Below are 21,725 nucleotides of genomic sequence, written 5' to 3' on the forward strand. Positions count from 1 at the left end.
CATGTCAGTCAGTTAGCAAGAGTCAGGCCACACTGTAACCCTAATGACGTGAGACTTGCAGAAGCGAGGCTGGTGTGAGGCGAGAGGGAAAGAAACTGTGTAAAAAGTTATTACGACCTTGCAACTTGTAACCAAATATGCAGACTGGTGTCTTCTAGGAGTGAGAAAAATAAGATAGCAGGATGGCTTATGTATAAACAAAATGCAGCTGTTGCTCATTATTGTCTGTATTATTGCTTGTTATTGTCTGTAACAAAGGTATAAATGCTTGCTGTAATTGTTTACCTGTTGAGAGACCTGTCTGGGACTGGGGCGACCCTGTGTCCTAGGACACTCTCTCCCTCCATTGTAATTACTGGAGAAATAATAAAGTATTTGATTTTGCTGCACCCAAAGAAAAAGCGAGAACTGAGTTTTTCTCCGACAAACTAACATGAACTGTGAAATGTTTCAGTGTCTCTGAATCTGCATTTTTCACAAAAAATGGCTGGAAAATTTTGCCCACCTCTAGTTTGGAGTAAGTAGGGGTATTTAATAAAATTGGGAAGCAGCGGTTAGGCTTTTGCAGCAGTTATTCAGACTGGCCAATCCTGAACAAATACTCAGATTACATTTGATCAGTGGCCAAAGATTTGGGACAGTTTACTATTTGCATAACCGCAAATGATATCCATAGCAAGTCCCCTGCATTACTACAGCTTTCTTAACCATTTAGTAGATATAGAATAAATGAATTCTGCTCTGCTGGGCCTGCATATAATTTCATTGGCAGCTTCTGGATTCTTTTCCCTGGGTATTTATTCACTGAGGGGCATGGGTGTTGGAGTCCTTTCTTCTCCTTCTGACCCCCTTTATCCCAGCATTGATGGCTAACATTAAAAAGAACAAAAGATTGAACTTTTCAGTCCCCTTCCTTGTTATTTTTAAAATACTTCTCTATAGTCAAACTACAGTCACTGTTATTAGAGTTAGTAATAAATAATATCAACTGAACTGGGTGAATTTGTGGGATATATGCCTCCATTTTTGGATGCCCAGTTTATGACACAGGGGTCCTCATTCCCAGAGGTGCTGAGCATCTCCAGCTTCCATGGACTGAAACTGGAGATGTGGGACCTCAGCATCTCTAGAGATCAGGCCATAGGAGTCTCAAGCTGGGCTGAGGTTGCCAAAATTAACGGACACACTTGAAATGTTTGCCTTTAAAACAAGGTTGTTTTTAAATATATCTCCAAACATTATTTTAAGAAAATACTTTTTTCAATCATTACTGTAAAACCAGACATTTGATTTGCATTTAGAGACATGCAATTTTCTTCTTCTTTTTAAATGTATGATTGCTAATACATTATCACATTTGCATTCTCTGTACTGCATTACACTAATCCTTTGGATTTTTCATACTTATGGAGTCTACCTTTACATAGATGCTCCTTTTTATTCTCTTGCTCTCCTTTAATAATTAAGCACTTTGTTGCAGACCTCTTTCCTTCTGTGAAAGACTAAAATATCAATTTGTAAATCTTCCTTACTTGGGAAACAGTCACCATCTCTTGTGATTTTATTGTGAGTCTTTGATAGTTGTTTTTCTTAAAGCCCCAGCTCCTGAAGTCAAGTGATTATATGAGAATCTCAGCTTTCATTTTGAAAAGTGTATGTTTCTAGCCATTGTGGTTGTGGCGAAATACTTAATCACATGACAAGTGTAACCTACAAACTTTGGAACACAAATAAATAATAAATCCCCACATGTGTATTTTTTGGAAGTCTCATGATTTTAAAGCCAATCTTTTTTTTCCTGGGGGCAGGTCTGACACATGATTTTTGAATGCTTGGGGTTGGCAATACTGGGACATGAGTAAGAGTCACAGGACTGGGCCTATATAACCCATTTCAGCACAACACTTATGCATAAGTTTAATTTCCACAGCTCATTAATGCATGTGGTTGAAGCAGATCTATAAAGTTAAGCACACTCAAGTGTTTTTTCTGAATTGGGCCATAGACTAATCTCCACTTCTTTCCAATCTAATGCTCTTCCTCCAGCTTTGCTCAGGTAGCGGGAATACATTTTTCCCTTTCTAAACTGAATTGTAATTCCTTTGGTCACCATCCCCATCCTCACTCTTGCTCTTGCATTTGTATCTCTCTCTGAGCACCTAATCCATTTATACCACTGTTTCTGAAGTAGTGGGAAGCACTTGCATTTTCCCATCTCTTACCCACCTCTGTTAAAAAGGAATATTTCTAGTATTCGGATCTTTCCCCTGTCACAGATACAAGGACTGCTAGGTCACTATGTAGAACTAGGAATGGAAAATAGATTGAAAATGCTGCAAGCATCTCTAGTCCAGCAGAGCTCTATTACTGAAATTCATTGATCCAGTGACATGTGCCAGTACCAACATACAAGGTCATTGTGCCTTGGCTCTCTATGGAGCTGTTCCTGGTCTCAACACACAGCTCAATTAAACAGGCTGAGTGATGGGGAGATTCCCCTCACTCCCCAGCTGCAGAGTAGTATCAGACCCACTTTTTAGCCTCTAATGCACTCATGAGGGAGAAGAGCTGTTTGATGTGTATAGTCACAGCCCCATTAGCCTCACTCCCTCCTCCCCTCACTCCGAAGCACATTTTAGAGACAAGGCACCCCCCTCCCCTCTCAGAGCAGAGCTATGTAATGCAAAGAGAGTAGAAGTTCCTGTGCCCATGGGGAGGGGGCAGGATTTGCCCCTAATTATCTATCACTCCCACTCCCTTTTCCTTACTTAGAAATTTGCTTCAACTATTGTGGATGTTGCTTTAGGGAAAAGCTGCTAAGAATAGAAAATAACACAAGTACAGCTACTAGGCAGCATTTTCCAGCAGAAAATATCAGCAGGATGGGGCAAATTCATCCCTGGTGTAACTCCTTTGACTTCCATGGATTTACATCAGGAACACATTGAGCACAATATATCTAATAATGCAAAGAATTAAGAGTCTGCAGATAAAGGGCACTTGCTATAGCTTAAAAAATTCCTCCAATTTTCAAGAAGACTAAAAATAAAATATTGGCTCTATTATATTTATTCCTGTTAAAAAATGAACAGCCTAGATTACAAAGATGATAGGCTTTATATTCTTCTTTGTGCAGTCATGTACACTGGGACAAATTGGATGCAAGATGGGACCATTCTGATGGGACCTTGCTATGTATAAATAACTGCACATGCTGGAGGGCAGTGGAGAATCTGACTCTAGAACTCTATAAAGAGTTGAGTTAGTTAATATCTGGATGGTAAAAGACTTTAAAAGCCAGAGTTTCCACAGTACTCAAACCCCAGAAGTTCCACTGTTGAAAACCTGGTCACTGCACTGAGGTTTCTCAAGGAGGGCCAAATCTTTTGAAAAATGTGACCAAAAGCTTTATAGCATCACACCAGATATAATGAGATATTTTCTTTACTTTTGTATTATAATAATGTAGCTTTTTAATTTACACAAGGCCTTCATGTCCTCCCTCCCACCACGTTAATGCTCCCTGCTAAGGTGCTATATTGCTGAAGTCCGGGACTCAGAGTAGTTTTCTTCTTTATGACTCGGCCCTCCGGCCAGGTCACTTAGTTCTCCCCTTCTGGGAGGCTGTCAATGTCTCTCTGGAGAAGCTGTCCCTCTACCATTCCAGGTAGTCCTCCTTCTATGTCCAAAGCTGTGCCACTTCCCCAGTGGCTGGTAGGGAAACCCAGTTCTGGCCTCGGCTTCTAGTCTGGGTTCCAGCCCAGGGACCCTATGCTCTGCAACTATGGCCTACTTACTCCCAGACCTGGCTGCTACTTCCCGAGGCTCTGTCCTACTTCCTACTTCTGTTCTCTAGCACCGCTGGGTTTAGCGTTTGTCTGAGCTTCCTCCAGTCCCCATGGCTACTTCCCACTTTGGCTTTTTGCCAAACCCTATAATCTCTAACAAACCTCCCTCCAGTCAGGAAGTGACTGCAGACTATTTCCCCCTGCAGTCCCCTTCTGTTCTGTGCTTCTTACCTTCCTAGAAGCCCCACCTGTTCCTGCCCAAGTGAGCTTCATCCTTAATTAAGCATTACTGATCCCTGGCTCCCCTCCACGTGCAGCCTATGCTGTTAATTGGCCCATCTAGCCTATCTTAACCCCATCACAAACAAGCTCCACACATGCTTTTTGTCCTGTGACACATCTCTTTTCCCAGGGCCTAGTTTATTGACATAAAACTCAAAACAAAACACAGTCCTGGGGCTTCTCTTCTCCCATTTCCCCCTGGAGTCTACTCTCTGTAGGTCTTCCCTGCCTTGGTAGGCCAGGTGCAGCCTACCTGTTTGGAGTCTTTCTGCTCCCATGGAGCATGCTCTTCCTGATCCTCACCCTCAACCTTCTTCAGTTCTCCAGCTGTAGCTTCCAGGCTCAGACTCAGGCCCAAACCCTCCCCCTGGTCAAGGATCTCCTATAGAAACTTCCTGCTCTCTGAAACTTCTGCCACAGTTTCCTCCTCCTCCTATTCCCTGATCCCAGCTGATGTTTTAGGGACCAGTTGCCCTCAATCAGGCTGCATCAAGGGAGCACAAGCGGGCTTTAAAAGGCTCAGTTCACCCTGTAACAAGAACACTTGCCTCACTACTTTGAACTCAGGTCTATCCAGTTCTAATAGGCTCTGATTCAGCATAGCACTTAAACCTGTGCTTAAGTGTCATTGAAGTCAATAGGACGTAAGCACATGCTTAAATATAAGCATATGCTTAAAGTTAATCATGTGCTCAAGTGCTTCAAGTGCTTCGCTGAATCAGGCCCACTGAGTGTAAGTGATCCAGTTTTCAGCACAAGACTGACCACATTTCTTAGTTATAGTGCCCTGCACAAAATGACTGTTAAACTTGCTGAGGCAATCTCTGCTGAACCTGTCTGGCATGTCAGCAAAGGGGAGGCTTTGTTTATTTCCACTGCTGAAAAAACAACTTTAAAAAGAAAACGTTTGTTGTTGTGATGCTCTTGCAAGGGAGAAGGTGCAGCGCTAATCTATTGGCATCTCATGGTGCTAAAAGAATCTATCAGGTTTAATTCCTCTGACAGGTGGCACAGATTTAGAACAATAGTCTGGAATTTGATGGGCTTTCCGGCAGGTAGCTTAATCAGTGTCATCTGCTGAGGCAACAAATACACAGCTCTTCATCACAGCCTGTTCTACAATTTTTCGTCTTACCTTCCTCGTTATTTTACAGGCAAGAAAATTGAGAGACTTAAGAGAAGAGCATTTAAAACCTTTTTCAGGAAAACATTTTACCTCCCTAGTTCTCTATTTAACTCTCCAAGACACTGAAATAGCTGGAATTAGTACTCAGCTGTATTTCCTCAGACCCATCATAGATGAGACATAAGAATGGGGTCAGAACATTACCTTACATGATATTATCTGCATAGTGAAACATAGAATCATAGAATATCAGGGTTGGAAGGGACCTTAGGAGGTCATCTAGTCCAACCCCCTGCTCAAAGCACGACCAATCCCCAACTAAATCATCCCAGCCAGGGCTTTGTCAAGCCAGGCCTCAAAAACCTCTAACGATGGAGATTCCACCACCTCCCTAGGGAACCCATTCCAGTGCTTCACCACCCTCCTAGTGAAATAGTGTTTCCTAATATCCAACCTAGACCTTCCCCACTGCAACTTGAGACCATTGCTCCTTGTTCTGTCATCTGCAACTACTGAGAACAGCTGAGCTCCATCCTCTTTGGAACCCCACTTCAGGTAGTTGAAGGCTGTTATCAAATCCCCCCTCATTCTTCTCTTCTGCAGCCTAAATAAGCCCAGTTCCCTCAGCCTCTCCTCATAAGTCATCTGTCCCAGCCCCCTGATCATTTTTGTTGCCCTCCACTGGACTCACTCCAATTTGTCCTATTCCTTTCTGTAGTGCGGGGGCCAAAACTGGACGCAATACTCCAGATTTGGCCTCACCAGTGCTGAATAGAGGGGAATCATCACTTCCCTTGATCTGCTGGCAATGCTCCTACTAATGCAGCCCAATATGCCATTAGCCTTCTTGGCAACAAGGGCATACTGTCGACTCATATCCGGCTTCTCGTCCACTGTAATCCCCAGCTCCTTTTCTGCAGAACTGCTGCTTAACCAATCGGTCCCCAGCCTGTAGCAGTGCATGGGAGTCTTCCGTCCTAAGTGCAGGACTCTGCACTTGTCCTTGTTGAACCTCATCAGATTTCTTTTGGCTCAATCCTCCAATTTGTCTAGATCACTCTGGACCCTATCTCTAGCCTCCAGCTTATCTACCACTCACCCCAGCTTAGTGTCATCCATGTACTTGCTGAGGGTTCAATCCATCCCATCATCCAGATCATAAATGAAGATGTTGAACAAAATCGGCCCCAGGACCGACTCCTAGGGCACTCCGCTTGATACTGGCTGCCAACTAGACATTGAGCCATTGATCACTACCCATTAAGCCTGATGATCTAGCCAGCTTTCTATCCACCTTATAGTCCATTCATCCAATCTATATTTTTTTAACTTGCTGGCAAGAATACTGTGGGAGACCATATCAAAAGCTTTGCTAAAGTCAAGATATAGCACACCCACTGCTTTCCCCATATCCACTGAGCCAGTTATCTCATCATAGAAGGCAATCAGGTTGGTCAGGCATGACTTGCCCTTGGTGAATCCATGTTGACTGTCCCTGATAACCTTTTTCTCTTCTAAGTGCTTCAAAATGGATTCCTTGAGGACCTGCTCCATGATGAGGCGGACTGGTCTGTAGTTCCCCAGATTCTCCTTCTTCCCTTTTTAAAAGATGGGCACTATATTTGCCTTTTTCCAATCATCTGGGACCTCCCCCAATCACCATGAGTTTTCAAAGATAATAGCCAATGGCTCTGCAGCCACATCAATCAACCTTCAGATGCATTGCATCCAGCCCCAGGGACTTTTGCATGTCCAGATTTTCTAAATAGTCCTTAACCTGTTCTTTCACCACAGAGGCTGTTCACCTCCTCCCCATACTATGCTGCCCAGTGCAGGAGTCTGGGAGCTGACCTTGTCTGTGAAGACCGAGGCAAAAAAAGCATTGAGTACTTCAACTTTTTCCACATCATCTCTCACTAGGTTGTCTCCCTCATTCAATAAGGGTCCCACACTTTCCCTGGCCTTCTTCTTGTCACTAACATACCTGAAGAAACCTTTCTTGTTATCTTTCATATCCCTTGCAAGCTGCAACTCCAGTTGTGCTTTGGCCTTCCTCATTACACCCCTGCATTCTCAAGCAATATTTTTATTCTCCTCCCTAGTCATCTGTCCAAGTTTCCACTTCTTGTAAGCTTCCTTTTTGTATTTAAGATCACTGAAGATTTCTCTGTTAAGCCAAGCTGGTCGCCTGCCATATTTGCTATTCTTTCTGCACATCAGGATGGTTTGTTCCTGCACCCTCAATAAGGATTCTTTAAAACACAGCCAGCTTTCCTGGACTCCTTTTCCCCTCATATTAGCCTCCTAGGGGATCCTGCCCATCAGTTCCCTGAGGGAGTCAAAGTCTGCTTTTCTGAAGTGCAGGGTCCATATTCTGCTGCTCTCCTTTCTTCCTTTCATCAGGATCCTGAACTCGACCATCTCATGGTCACTGCTGCCCAAGTTGCCACTCACTTCTACTTCCCCTACCAATTCTTCCCTGTTTGTGAGCAGCAGGTCAAGAGAAGCATGGCCCCTAGTTGGTTCCTCCAGCACTTGCACCAGGAAGTTGTCTCCAACACTCTCCAAAAACTTCCTGGATTGTCTGTGCACTGATATATTGCTCTCCCAGCCAATGTCAGGGTGATTGAAGTACCCCATGAGAACCAGTGATCTGAAAACTTCTGTTAGTTGTCTGAAGAAAGCCTCGTCTACCTCATCCCCTTGTATGGTGGTCTATAGCAGATGCCCACCACGACATCACCCTTGTTGCTCTCAACTCTAAACTTAACCCAAAGACTTTCAACAGGCTTTTCCCCAGTTTCATACTGGAGCTCTGATCAATCATACTGCTCCCTTACATACAGAGCAATTCCTCCACGTTTTCTCCCCTGCCTGTCCTTCCTGAACAGTTTATACCCATCCATGACAGTGCCCCAGTCATGTGAGTTACCCCACAAAGTCTCTGTTATTCCAGTCACATCATAGTTCCTTGACTGTGCCAGGACTTCCAATTCTTCCTGCTTGTTTCCCAGGTTTCTTGCGTTCATGTACAGGCATGTAAGATAACTAGCCGATTGCCCTACTTTCTCAGTATGAATCAGGAAACCTCCCCTGTTGCACCCTCCTCCTTGTGTTTCCTCCCAGTATCCCTCTTCCCCACGTATCTCAGGGCTTAGGTCACCATCCCCCGGTGAACCTAGTTTAAAGCCCTCCTCACTAGGTTAGCAAGCCTGCAAAGATGCTCTTCCCTCTCTTCGTTAGGTGGATCCCATCTCTCCCTAGCAATTCTTCTTTCTGGAACAACATCCCATGGTCAAAAAATCCAAAGCCCTCTCTCCAACACCATCTGCATAACCACGCATTTACTTCCACAATTCAATGGTCCCTACCTGGGCCTTTTCTTTCAACAGGGAGGATGGACGAGAACATGACTTGCACTTCAAACTCCTTTATCCTTCTTCCCAGAGCCACATAGTTTGCAGTGACCCATTTAAGGTAATTCTTGGCAGTATTGTTGGTGCCTACATGGAGAAGTAGAAAGGGGTAGCGGTCCGAGGGCTTGATCAGTCTTGGCAGACACTCCATCACATCCTGAATTGTAGCTCCAGGCAAGCAGCACATTTCTTGAGTCTCTCGGTCTGGTCGGCAGATGGATGACTCCATCCCCCTTAGGAGGGAGTCCCCGACCACCACCACCCGTCTCCTCCTTTTGGCAGTGGTGGTTGTGGAACCCACATCCCTAGGACAATGCATCCCATGCCTTCCGGTCGATGGGGTCTCCTTCTGATCCCTTCCCTAAGATGACTCTTCCAAACCATTCTCTGCTATAGTACCTGTGCAGAGAGCCTGAAAACGGTTTCTTAGCTCTATCTGCATTGCGGGTACATGGGTTCTCCTCTTTCTTCAGCTGGAGGCCACATGGTGGCAATTTTCTTCCCCATTCTGCACTGCCCTCTCTGATTCTTCAGCATGCTGTGTCTGCAGTACCAAACGCTGACTTCTATCCAGAAAGTCTTCATTTTCTCTGATGCAACGCAGGGTTGATACTTGGGTCTCTAGTCCTTTAACCTTCTCTTCCAATATGGAGACCAGCTTCCACTTCATACAGATAAAGTTGTTTCTATCCTCTGAGAGAAAGACAAACATGGCACATCCTGTGCAGGTCACAACAGCTGATCATTCACTATCCATATTGTCTTCCTTCTAAGAGCCTCACAGAAGCCTGAAAGGCAAAAACTCTGTGGGAACTCCCCCAAGATGAACTCCCAGGCAAACTGCCTCTGTTTGCTTCTCTGTTCACAGCTCAGTGGGCAGAAGATTCTGTAAGGTGTCCCTTATGAAGTTTCCTCTGTGTTCCTCCGTAGTGGATTAGGTCCCCCTAGAAGAAAGCAAAGATCTGGTCCACAAACTCCATGGACATCCCAGAATCCACAGGAATACAGGGCCATCTGCACAGGGTGCCATTATGAGGCACACCACCTCATAAATTTCATAAATGACCAATGAGTGGGGTAATTCACTAGCCTGACTATAGAACAAAATAAGGACAACCTGGAGGTAATTCTTCTGTTTTTCCTGCAATTAGCAAGGAAATTTGTAAAAGGAATTGGTATTATTATTAAGCAATAATCTCTCCCCACCAGGGGGGTGGAAATTGTTTCTTTTGTTTTTCAAACACTCTACAAGCATGCTGGCACCAGCGGAAGAATAACCCAGAATACCATGGATCTATGTTTTGTGTTGTTTGTCTGTGGTGTTTATCTTGTTGCTAGCATGACGTGGGTGGGGGATGGCTTCAAAAGACTGACCTGGGGGGGGAGATGTGTGTGGGAATGCAAAATGCTCAACTAGGAGGCCAGCACCTGTGGAATAGCTACCATGGTACCTGGAAATAGAACGGCAACTAAAGTGGGCCCCACAAGCCCTATGGAAATAATGAGAAGGGGAGGAGCTCACTGAAAATCAATGAAGGGGTGTGTAAAATGGTGTAAATCAAAGAAAATGTTTGGCTGTGCCCCTCTCCTATGACTATGGAGGAGCAGGATCAATGACCTATGGCAAGGGGTGGACAATTGGGTGTACTATGTATAAGGTGTTTTGCTAAAAATGTACATATTACTGGGGGGCACAATTACACCAGCCCCCAACCAAACTACACACATCTACATGCTGCTATCTAAACTTTGGTGCAAAAATGGCTCTGTAAATCTTATTGCTGTGAATAATCAAACCAGGGCATACCAAGTGGTTAAGTTGGTTTGAACAATAATCCATTTCTCTGTGAACATTCAATGGACTTATCATGTGGACAAAAGCATGCAAAACCTGCAGGGGCAGCTTGTTGCAACTGCCAGCAACTGGACACATTAAGATCTTGACCCTGTCAAAGGAGGAGAGCCGGTGTTTTGGTGGTGGCTCAAATATTGGACCATACTGCAGTGGTCAGGACTTGGTGTTGCTGTGCATTGTATATTGTTAACTGTACTTGTGTTACATTGCATATGAAGATAACCTATACGTAATGTAGTACGCCCTCTCTACCCCACAGTGTGTAAGACAACCCAGACCCAACCTGTCTGCAAAGGCCTATACTTTAAGAATTTAGATGTATTCTTATCATTTAGCTAGTTATAGAGGAATAAAAGAAAGAGGTATAAAAATCACTGTCTGTCTGTGTAATGGCCTTCTCTTACTGTGACAGTCCGAGGCCTGGTTCTTCAGCTAAGCAGCAGAGGCCAGCCATAAACTGGGAAATGTATGGTCACATTCTCACATTCCAAACTAGTTACATTGAAATAAGGTGCTACTGGGCTGTTAGGAATACAGTCCTGTCCTGATATTCCTATCACCTCCAGAGAAAGGGAAGAGCCTAAAAGATGTAAAAGGAAACTTAGTTTGATAGCATCCTGTCTGGCAAGAACTCACTTATCAATAGCTGGGATGTGAAATCTTCATTTCTGTATTGTTCTATCACTGTAGTCTCCACTTCCCTATTGTTTGTCTGTATAATCTCTATCTGGTTCTGTGATTGTTTCTGTCTGCTGTATAATTAATTTTGTTGGGTGGTGGGATATAATTGGTTAAATAACCATGTTACAGTATGTTAGGACTGGCTAGTTAAATTTAAGTAAAATAATTGGTTACGGTATAGCTAAGCAATCTATGAGGTGGTGTGCCTCAGTTTTCCCTTTTGTACAACAGACCAGGTTTGCAATAGTTTCTTTGCTGTGCCAAGCTTTAAGTTTATTCTTAGGTAATAGCTGAGAGACAGCTTCAGATTTCTGCTCTGTACACACCCACATACACAAACACACACACACACCCCTCCCTCTTAGGGTTAACCTGTCCCCCTTATTTTCAGGCTTGACTTGTTTTTTCACCTCCCTTTCCTGAAAGGCCATAATTTGAGTCTTCTAGTAGCTTGTTTGCTGACCAGATGTATTCATTATTTGTAGGTTCTTTGTGCTGCAAAGGGCAGTTTCCTTCTTCCCCCATCAAATAGGTAATTTGCATCCACACAGAGGCTTTCTTGGCTTGCTTTTGGATTCAAAGCTATCAGCAGCTCAGAGACTGTTTTAAAAGGGACACATTCCACTTCCACCAGAGTTCTGATTACATTTTACTTTCATTTCCTGCTCCAAAACACACAGAGATCTGAAAAAGAAGCACAATCTACTATGGCTTCTTTTGGAGCCCTAACAGGATTTTAAATAAGTACCATGTTTTGTTTGCATTTCTTTTACCCCTTCTCCAATATACACTGCACATGTCCTGGGAAATGGTTTAACCTCCATTATATTAGCCATATTAATTTTACACAAGGTGTGACTGCCTCCCCTATGCCCACAGTTTCCATGCACCCCCAAACTGACAGTCCGATTCTCCAGAGCCACCCCAAGGCTCAGTGTTCCAATCATTGCTCCCCTTTTCCTTTTTCTGTGCACACACACAAAATTCTATTTTGTCTAACATCCCTTGCACTGTGAGTACTCTTTTTTACCCAACTGTACCTCAATTCAGGGGTGAATGTAACTTACAGGACTTACCGGTACGGCCGGAGTCCAGAGGGGGGTGTGGCCTCAACCAGAAGAGGCAGGGCCTCAAGATTTAAAGGTCCTGGGGCACCGGCTGTCGCTGGAAGCCCCAGGGCCTTTAAATCAACCCGGGGCTCAGGGGCAAATTAAAGGGCCCGAGGCTCAGGCCGCCACGGAGCTCCGGGCCCTTTAAATCCCCACAGCAGCTCCGGCTGCCAGACCTATGGGCAGGATTTAAAGTGCTCTGGGCTCCCCGCAGCCACGGGAGCTCTGAGCCCTTTAAATCTCAGCCCCAGCCCGGCTGCCAGAGCCGGGGGCAGGATTCAAAGGGATCTGGGCTGCCCGCTGCGACGGGGAGCCCAGAGCCCTTTAAATCCCCACCACGGAAGCCGGTGCGGTCTGGCACGGTGTACTGGCTCTTGCCGGTATGCCGTACCGGCTTACTTTCACCTCTGCCCCAATTACACTCCCATCTTGTACAACCAGAGACAGCCAGGGGCAGCCAAGTTAAGTTCCAATAGAAACCCCTGACATTGCTTTAGTGATTTTGATTACATTACCCACTAGTCAAATAATTTTGACCAGATTATCTCTCCTCCTGCTGCCTGCAGCAGTCCCCTATAGACCATTTCTGTGGGAAAAGGGACCATTTTCCCTTAAAATAGCTGTAAAGGCTTCCGGAGACAAAAGTATAGTGGTGGTAGTAGCCACTCTTCCTGACCCTGGCATAATTTAATTACCAAGCTTCCATCCAATGTGACTGCACAGAGTTGCACACACAGTTGCATTTATATAACTGGGCCGGGCCACCCAGAGGATTCAGGGGGCCTGGGGCAAAGCGATTTCCGGCACCCCTTCCACAAAAAAAATTGCAATACTATAGAATACTGTATTCTCGTGAGGGCCCCTGCGGGGCCTGACGCAAATTGTCCCACTTGCTCCCCCCCGCCCCAAATCGGCGGCCCTGGGAAAAATAAACCTTCTGCATCTTGGCACAAACCCAGTTTTGAGAAAACTTCTTTACAAGGTATCACTGGTTCTCAGCATCAGCTAGTGCTAAAAGGCACTAAAGCTCATTAAAAGGGTTGGACAAATATTTTCCGTCAAAACATTTTCTGGATCAAAAACTAGGGGTTTTTAAAAAGCAGAAGAAAATCACGGACAATGTCTGCTTTCCTTCAAAATTTGTTGTGGTTTTTTAAACTGAAAAGCTGAAATTAGTCTGCCAAAACCTGAATATGGCTTGGGGTTTCAGAAGTGTGTGGCCAAATATTTGCTGCTTGCTGTGTTTGATTGTTTAAAGAAACAATAAAAAAATGCTGCTTAAAAAAAATCCAAAACTTTTGAACAACTTCAGCTTGTGATCAAATGCCTGAGCCCATCCAATCAGAGATTATTCCAGGTTTCTGATACTCTGCTGGCTTCCTTGACTCATATCTGTCTCCATAACTTTGGGTTAATTTAGGTTAGAACATAAGAACAGCCATACTGGGTCAAATCAAAGGTCCATCCAGCCAGTATCCTGTCTACCGACAATGGCCAATGCCAAGTGCCCCAGAGGGAGTAAACCTAACAGGCAATGATCAAGTGATCTCTCTCCTGCCATCCATCTCCACCCTCTGACAAACAGAGGCTAGGGACACCATTCCTTACCCATCCTGGCTAATAGCCATTAATGCACTTAACCACCATGCATTTATCTGTTTCCTAGGCCTGGTCTACACTAGGACTTTAATTCGAATTTAGCAGCGTTAATTTGAACTAACCGCTCAACCGTCCACACCAGGAAGCCATTTAATTCGAACTAGAGGGCTCGTTAGTTCGAATTTGGTACTCCACCCCAACAGGTGGAGTAACGCTAAATTCGACATGGCTAGCTCGAATTAGGCTAGGTGTGGATGCAAATCGAACTTAGTAGCTCCGGGAGCTATCCCACAGTGCACCACTCTGTTGACGCTCTGGACAGCAGTCCGAGCTTGGATTCTCTGACCAGCCACACAGGAAATGACCCGGGAAAATTTGAATTCATTTTCCTGTCTGGGCACTTTGAATCTGACGTCCTGGCTGGACATCGGGGCGAGCTCCGCAGCACCTGCAACGATGCAGAGCTCTCCAGCAGAGGAGTTCATGTTATCTGTGAATAGAAAGAGGGACCCAGCATAGACTGACTGGGAACTCTTCGATCTGATCGGTGTGTGGGGCGAGGAGTCTGTGCTTTCGGAGCTGCGCTCCAAAACAGGGAATGCGAAGACCTACGAGAAGGTCTCCAAAGCCATGAGAGACAGAGGATACAGGCGGGATGCAACGCAGCGCCGCGTGAAAATCAAGGACCCCAGACAAGGCTACCAAAAAATCAAAGTGGCAAACGGACGCTACAGAGCCTGCCACCACTGCCCCACCAGTGACCGTGGACTCTGACGATGGGACAGTGTCGACGGCCAGTTCCTCGGTGATGTTCGCGGACGGGGAAGATGAGGAAGGGTTTGTGGAGGACGAGGCAGGCGAGAGCGCTTACAACGATGGTTTCCCCGACAGCCAGGATCTATTCATCACCGTCACGGAGATCCCCCAACAACCCTCCCCGGCCATTAACCCAGACCCTGAATCAGGGGAAGGAGCAGTCGGTAAGTGCTTTAACCATGTTAACTTTTATTCTTAATATAACAGGAATCTTAACTGTGTGAAAAGGAGGTCTCTCTAGATATGGGGATAGAACAGAAATCATCCTTGGAGATCTCCACGAAGCTCTCCTTGCGTTAATCGAAAAGCATCAGCAGGAGGTTCCTGGGGAGAGCTGCCTTATTGGGTGCTCCGTGGTAGCACAGTTTTCCGCGCGAGGCTTTCATGAGGAACTCAGGGAGCACTGCCTCCCCGAGCACGGCTGCATCGGGCCCTGGTTCGTGCTAGCTTTCACGCAGCATGCGCTCTCTATCTCCTTCAGTGACCCTCCTCAGGGTGATCTCGCTCGGAGACTCCTGCATCTAATTAGGGTAATTACTGTAATTTTACGCCTGGTCCAAAGTATTTTTAATAAATCTACGGACAGACGACATAGCACAGACTCAGCACGCAGCTGCGTGACGAGCGTAACAGAAAGCCAAAGAATATAATGGACGCTCATGGAGGGAGGGGGGAATGAGGACGCAAGGTATCCCACAGTTCCTGCTGTCTCCGAAAAGTATTTGCATTCTTGGATGAGCTCCAAATGCTTCTAGGGTCAAACACAGTGTCTGCGGTGGGTCAGGTCATAGTTCGGCAATTTGCGCACACACCCCACCCACCACCAGAAGTGAAAACAATCCTCTGTTGACTCTTTTACATGTCACCCTATCTTTACTGAATGCTGCAGATAGACGCGATGGTGCAGCACTCAACACCAACATCCTTGCTCCCCCCACGCTATGGATGCCTGATGATGATGATGGATTTCCATCTTTTTGTACCATCAGCCTATTGGCACATGGGGCAGTGCAAAAGGGCTGGTAACCATGCTGACTAGCATCAGTAAGGTCGATCAAGGGCGCCTGTCCCTAATTTTTGATGGCAGATGGTGCAATATGGCTGGTAACCGTCCTCATCATTGCAACAGGGGGCTGAGCTCCATCAGCCCCCCACCCTTCATTGTAAATAAAAGATTCGATTGCCCCTGGACTAGCAGAGGGATGATGGGCTCCTTCATCCACACTCCTTAATGTCCTGCCTGGACTATCATTGCAGCTGGAGGCTTCCTTCCACTCATTTCTCACAAACAAGTCACTGTGTCTTATTCCTGCATTCTTTATTACTTCATCACACAAGTGGGGGGACAATGGTATGGTAGCCCAGGAAGGCTGGGGTAAGAACGGAATGAACAGGTGGTGTTGTTGCAGGAGCACCCCCTGTGAATAGCATACAGCTCATAATTTATGCAGGATCGGACACAGAGCAGCTGTGCTCTCTGGTTCTATGATACAGTGGTTCTCTAGTACACTTGCCCATAATCTAGGCAGGACTGATTCTATTTTTAGGTACCAAAAAGGAGGGATTGACTCAGGGAGTCATTCCCAATTTTTGCTTTTGCGCCCCTGGCTGCTCGGCCAGGGGCACTTATGACAGCCCCAAAATGGGGCAGTGCAAAAGGACAGGTAACCATGCCCATCTTATTACCATCTTATTACCAATTTATGGTATGGTTGATGGTACAATATGGCTGGTAACCATCTCTGCTGTCATGCAAAAGCAAAAGCATGCTGCTGTGTAGCGCTGCTTGCCTGCCTCTGTCAGCGGCATCTAGTACACATACGGTGACATACACAAAAGGCAAAACAGTGTCCATGGTTGCCACGCTATGGCGTATGCCAGGGCAATTCTGGGAAAACGGGCTTGAAATGATTGTCTGCCGTTGCTTTCCCGGAGGAAGGAATGACTGGCGACATTTACCCAGAATCCACCGCGAAAATGATTTCTGCCCCAGCAGGCACAGGGGTCTCAACCCAGAATTCACAGAGACAGCCTACACTCAGTTAATTGTTCGCAAAAATGTATCTTTGCAAGGAATTCACTCCCTGTTTCCCATCTCACAGCTTCCACTGTCTCCAGACCTGCCACAGCATCCCCCTCGCAGAGGCTGGCGAAGATTAGGCGGCGAAAGAAAAAGACAAGGGACAAGATGTTCGAGGAATGTATGGGCTGCTACCTAGCAGAGGCGGACCAGCAGAGCCAGTGGAGGGAGACCGTCTCTCTGTGCCAGCGCTCACACAGCGAACGGGAGGAGAGGTGGCGTGAGGAAGACAAGCAGGCGACTGAAACAATGCTTGGACTAGTGAGGGAGCAAACGGACACGCTCAGGCGCCTTGTGGATGTTCTGCAGGACCGCAGGAGGACAGAGACACCCTGCAGTGTATCTGCAACCGCCCTCCCCCGCCACAAAGTCCCATACCCCCCTCACCGAAAATAATCAGGAGGAGGGGCGGCCGGGGACGTGAATACTGTCACTGCACCACAGCACAGTGCTCAAGTACCCAAAATCTCTCATACCCTATATTTGCCGAAGTCCTTCACTTCCAGACTCACAGTAGTCCCAATCCCAGTCCCATCCCCTGTCTACTTAATTAATAAAAATGCTTTGCTGTTAATTACTGTTTCCGTTATGTTTTTTCAAAGGATACTGTGTTCGAATGGGGGGCGTGGGGAAGGGGGTGGTTAATTGCATAGGACAGTCACCTTTCCCAGGGTACAGACACGGGGGCAGGATCAGCAGCGGGTCACACACACGGTGCAGTCAGTAGGCAACCTGGTCGGTTTTTGGAGGTGGTTTCCAGGATCTGTGTGGGCGGGGGAGATGTGACTTTGCAGCGGGGGAGGGCGGTTACAGATCTTATACAGCGGTCCTTGTCCTGGACCGCTGAGTCACGCAGCTGAGGAATCTGTATCCGTCCTCCTCCACCACAAGGTCACATATCCGCCCGCACACAGAATTCCATAAAGAGGGATGGCAGGCTCCGTTGAAAGAAGCATTCCGGCACTGCGGACCGCTCTAGGAGCAGGAGCCTGTCATTCCTTGAGTTTAGAGGCGGTCTTTACATCACCGCACACCCTACCCAGCACAGCCTGCGTCCCAGTTTCAACCCTTTCACAAACAGTCATGAATAAAGAAACCTTTGTTAAGTAATAATGGGACATGTATTTTATTTTTACACGTGTGCTGGAAGTGGGGGTAACGGGGTGAACGGGGTATGTAACCGAACAGGAGAGTCAACAGTAACTGGGTAAAGAAACAGGGGCAGGTTCAGCTTCTCTGTAAAGAAACTGAACAGTCACAGGTCTCGCTGCTCGCTGGTATTTGAAGAGTTCCTTGTCGCTGTCCCAGGCGCCTGTATAGGGCTTCATGAGCAAGTGCATTAGCGGGCAGGCTGGGTCCCCGAGGATGACTATAGGCATCTGCACATCCACAACAGTTATTTCGTGGTCCGGGAAGAAACTACCTTCCTGCAGGCGTCTGAGCAGCCCACAGTTCCTGAAAACACACGCATCATGAACCTTGCCCGGCCACCCGACGTTGATGTTTGTAAAACGTCCCCTATGGTCCCCCAGTGCTTGCAGCACCATTGAAAAGTAGCCCAATTTCTCAGCAGCTGACTGTGGAAGAGGTGGACGATAAAGTGCGAGGAGGAGAAAACGGCGATGATCGCAGCGGGCTCCGTGCTTGCAGTGCTGTGGCGTCCGCGCTGTCACTGACCAGAAAAGTGCACGAACAGATTGCCCGCAGGCGCTTTCCCGGAGGGAGGGAGGGAGGTTGTGATTGACGGTTCAATGATGACACTTACCCAAAACCACCCTCGACACATTTTTTCCCCCAGCAGGTATTGGGGGCTCTACCCAGCATTCCAATGGGCAGCGGGGAGTGCGGGAACTGTGGGATAGCTTCCCACAGTGCACCGCTTCCGAAGTCGACGCTGGCCCCGTGAATGTGGACTCAGAAATTCGAATTAGTGTATTTAGTATGGATACACAAATTCGACTTCATAAGGTCGAATCCACAAATTCGAACTAAGTTGATTCGAAATAGTCTTGTAGTGTAGACAAGGCCCTAGAGACTGGCTCCATGGGGTCCCTCACAAACTGGAGACGGTTACCGTGGGTTTGTCTTTAGTATAGCTTATGTACATACTCCACGAACTGAGCATTTGAGCTTGTTCCAGAATCTGGGATGAGCCTATGTTGTGAAAACTGAAATGCTCAAAATAGCACATGCATGTGAATGGACACAGGGTGCTAAAATTAAATTAACCCAGGGGTTCTCAAACTGGGGGTCGGGACACCTCAGGAGGTCACGAGATTATTACTGGGGGTCGCGAGGTGTCAGCCTCTACCTCAAACCCCGCTTTGCCTCCAGCATTTATAATAGTGTTAAATATATTAAAAAAGTGTTTTTAATTGATAAGGGGGGGGTTGCACTCAGAGGTTTGCTATGTGAAAGGGGTCACCAGTATAAAAGTTTGAGAACCACTGAATTAACCCCTCTTGAGCCTCAGAGAATGCAGGAGAGGGAGGTCTCTCTTGGTAGGGTTGGGAAGGTGGTAGGTGGTGTAGGATATTGCTCTTCTCATGTGATCCCTCCCCCAGTGGCTAATTTTAAATGAAGCTCCCCTCCCCTGACATGAATCTCCCTATGGCACTGAAATTAAATACAGACTATAATTTGGCATTTGAGAAGTGAAAGGGATGGGAGCCCTAATGGAAAAGCTAACAGCTTGGCTCTTCTGCAAGCCTCAAACTGCTGAATGAGCTTTAGGGTAGGGAAGACTGTGCCTCCCAAACAGCCTGGCCCTGCCCCCTATCTGACCCCCACCCACTTCCTGCCCCCCGACTGCCCACCCCCCTCAGAATCCCCAACCCATCCTGCTCCTTGTCCCCTCACCGTCCCCCCGAGATCCCACCCCCCACAACCACCACCCCAGGACCCCACCCCTGCTCCCTGTCCCCTGACTGCCCTGACCCCTGTCCACCCCACCCCCCGCTGAGTCCTGACAGACCCCCGGAATGCCCACAATCCAACCCCCACATTCCCTGTCCCCTGACCGCCCTCCCCCAACCTCTGCCCCCTCCCTGTCCCCTGACTGTCTCTGGGACTTCTTGCTCCTTAGCCAACCCCCCCGGCCCTGGCCCCTTACCCCCGGCTCCCCTCTCACCCGGAGCCGCAGCACATCCAGGAGCTTCGCTCGACAGCGGCAGCGTGGCTCCGGCGGGGCCCCTGAGCTCCGCCCCGCTCAGAGCCGTGTGGTGAGGGGGCGGGGCTGCGAGCTCCGGCGGGGCCTGAGTTCCCTCCGCTCAGCCTGGAGCTCGCAGCCCCACCCCCTCACCACACGGCTCTGAGCGGGGCGGAGCTCAGGGGCCCCGCCGGAGCCACGCTGCCGCTGTCGAGCGAAGCTCCTGGATGTGCTGAGGCTCGGGGAGAGGGGGGAGTTGGGGTCAGGTTGGGCTGGGGCCAGGGAGGGAGCCTCAGCCATTCTCGTGGGGGCCCCTGTGGAGCCCGGGGCCTGGGGCAAATTGCCCCACTTGCCCCCCCCCTCTGGGCGGCCCTGTAACTGGGTTTTATTATTAAACCAAAAACTTGCTTCTTGTAACAGCACAACTGTTACCTGTACCATTTTCACCACTCCCAAATGTTTACTTTCCTTCAAACCCTGTATTATCAATTTTTGCAAAAGGTATTTGTAACTTTTTACTTACTTCTTTAAATCACTTACTACTACTTTTAGTTCTTTAAGGTAGAGCACTTTGTCTGTAACAATTCAGCCACCAAGTACAATTATTGCCACACAGCTGCCTTAACCTGTGCTGTCTTTATCTTGAGACTGTTCAAAAGGCAGTAAAACATTTGTCTCCATGGTTGCCCATGGATCTTTTACTCCAAAAATTCCAGTGGAATACAGCAGACCATTATCATACTTTGTCCCAAACAAAACAAAACAAAAACAAACAAACAAAAACCCCCAAAACATTTCACATAAGTATCCAAAGTACCATCCATTAAACTTCAGAAAAACAAAAGTGTGGAAAGGCAGGGGGAGAGGAGGAGGAAGAGGTGGAAAGAAACCAATTAAGCCTGTTAGGTCAGTTTAAAGTACAGGCTACCAGCAGCAAATTAAGTAAACTGAGAGAAAGAAGAAGGAAAAGAAGAAAAGGATATAGTTAGCTCTGAACCAAGAATAGGCTCCCCGGGTTGAAACAGTTGGGAACCCAAACCCCAGGTTCTCATTCTGGGTCTGGGAGAAGAGTGGGGGTTGTTACCTGCTTCTGCAAACCCTGCCATTTTTCATGTTGAAACCTTTTCTTTTTTCCTCCACTCCCTCAGGACCAAGTCCCAGCTCCTGTCTCTAAAGGTGATCTGTTAACTCTGCTTCTGACTTTAAAGCATTTTATGCCAAATCATCTTTAACCACCCTAACTAATTTACAACACTTCAGCAGCCCTTGCTGAAACAGCACCAAACTTGAAAGATTACTGGCAGCTTCCCATAATGCTGCCCTTACTTCAAACCTCTCACAAGTGGACTGAAGTGCCTTCTTTCCCTGGAAGGCATTCAGTCTCCATGGGCAGGGACCTTCTTCCACTACCCTTATACCAAAGGAGGGTGGGCTCCTCAGCCATCCCCCATCCCTTTGGGTCCTCTAGCACTTTCTCCATTTCCTTTTTAATCTTATCCCAGGCTGACCCCTGCACCTGGTATGGGCCCTGGTTCTTCCTTATCCATTTATCCAAAAAATCCTTTACCCTGGCTTGCTAGAACCCACAACTACCACCATGAGAGTTTGCTATACCCCCTTGTCAAGGTTTCCTCCCCCACTCTGAACTTTAGAGTACAAATGTGGGGACCTGCATGTACCCTTCTAAGCTTAATTTCTAGCTTAGATCTGATAGCACTGCCACCAACCAAAAATATAGTGTTTTGGTACACTTTCCATTCCCCCCAAACCTTCCCTGGGGAACCCAAGACCCAAATCCCTTAGATCTTAGCACAAGGAGAAATTA

The sequence above is a fragment of the Mauremys mutica genome, chromosome 6 (genome assembly GCF_020497125.1).
Source record: "Mauremys mutica isolate MM-2020 ecotype Southern chromosome 6, ASM2049712v1, whole genome shotgun sequence".
Lineage (NCBI taxonomy): Eukaryota > Metazoa > Chordata > Testudines > Geoemydidae > Mauremys > Mauremys mutica.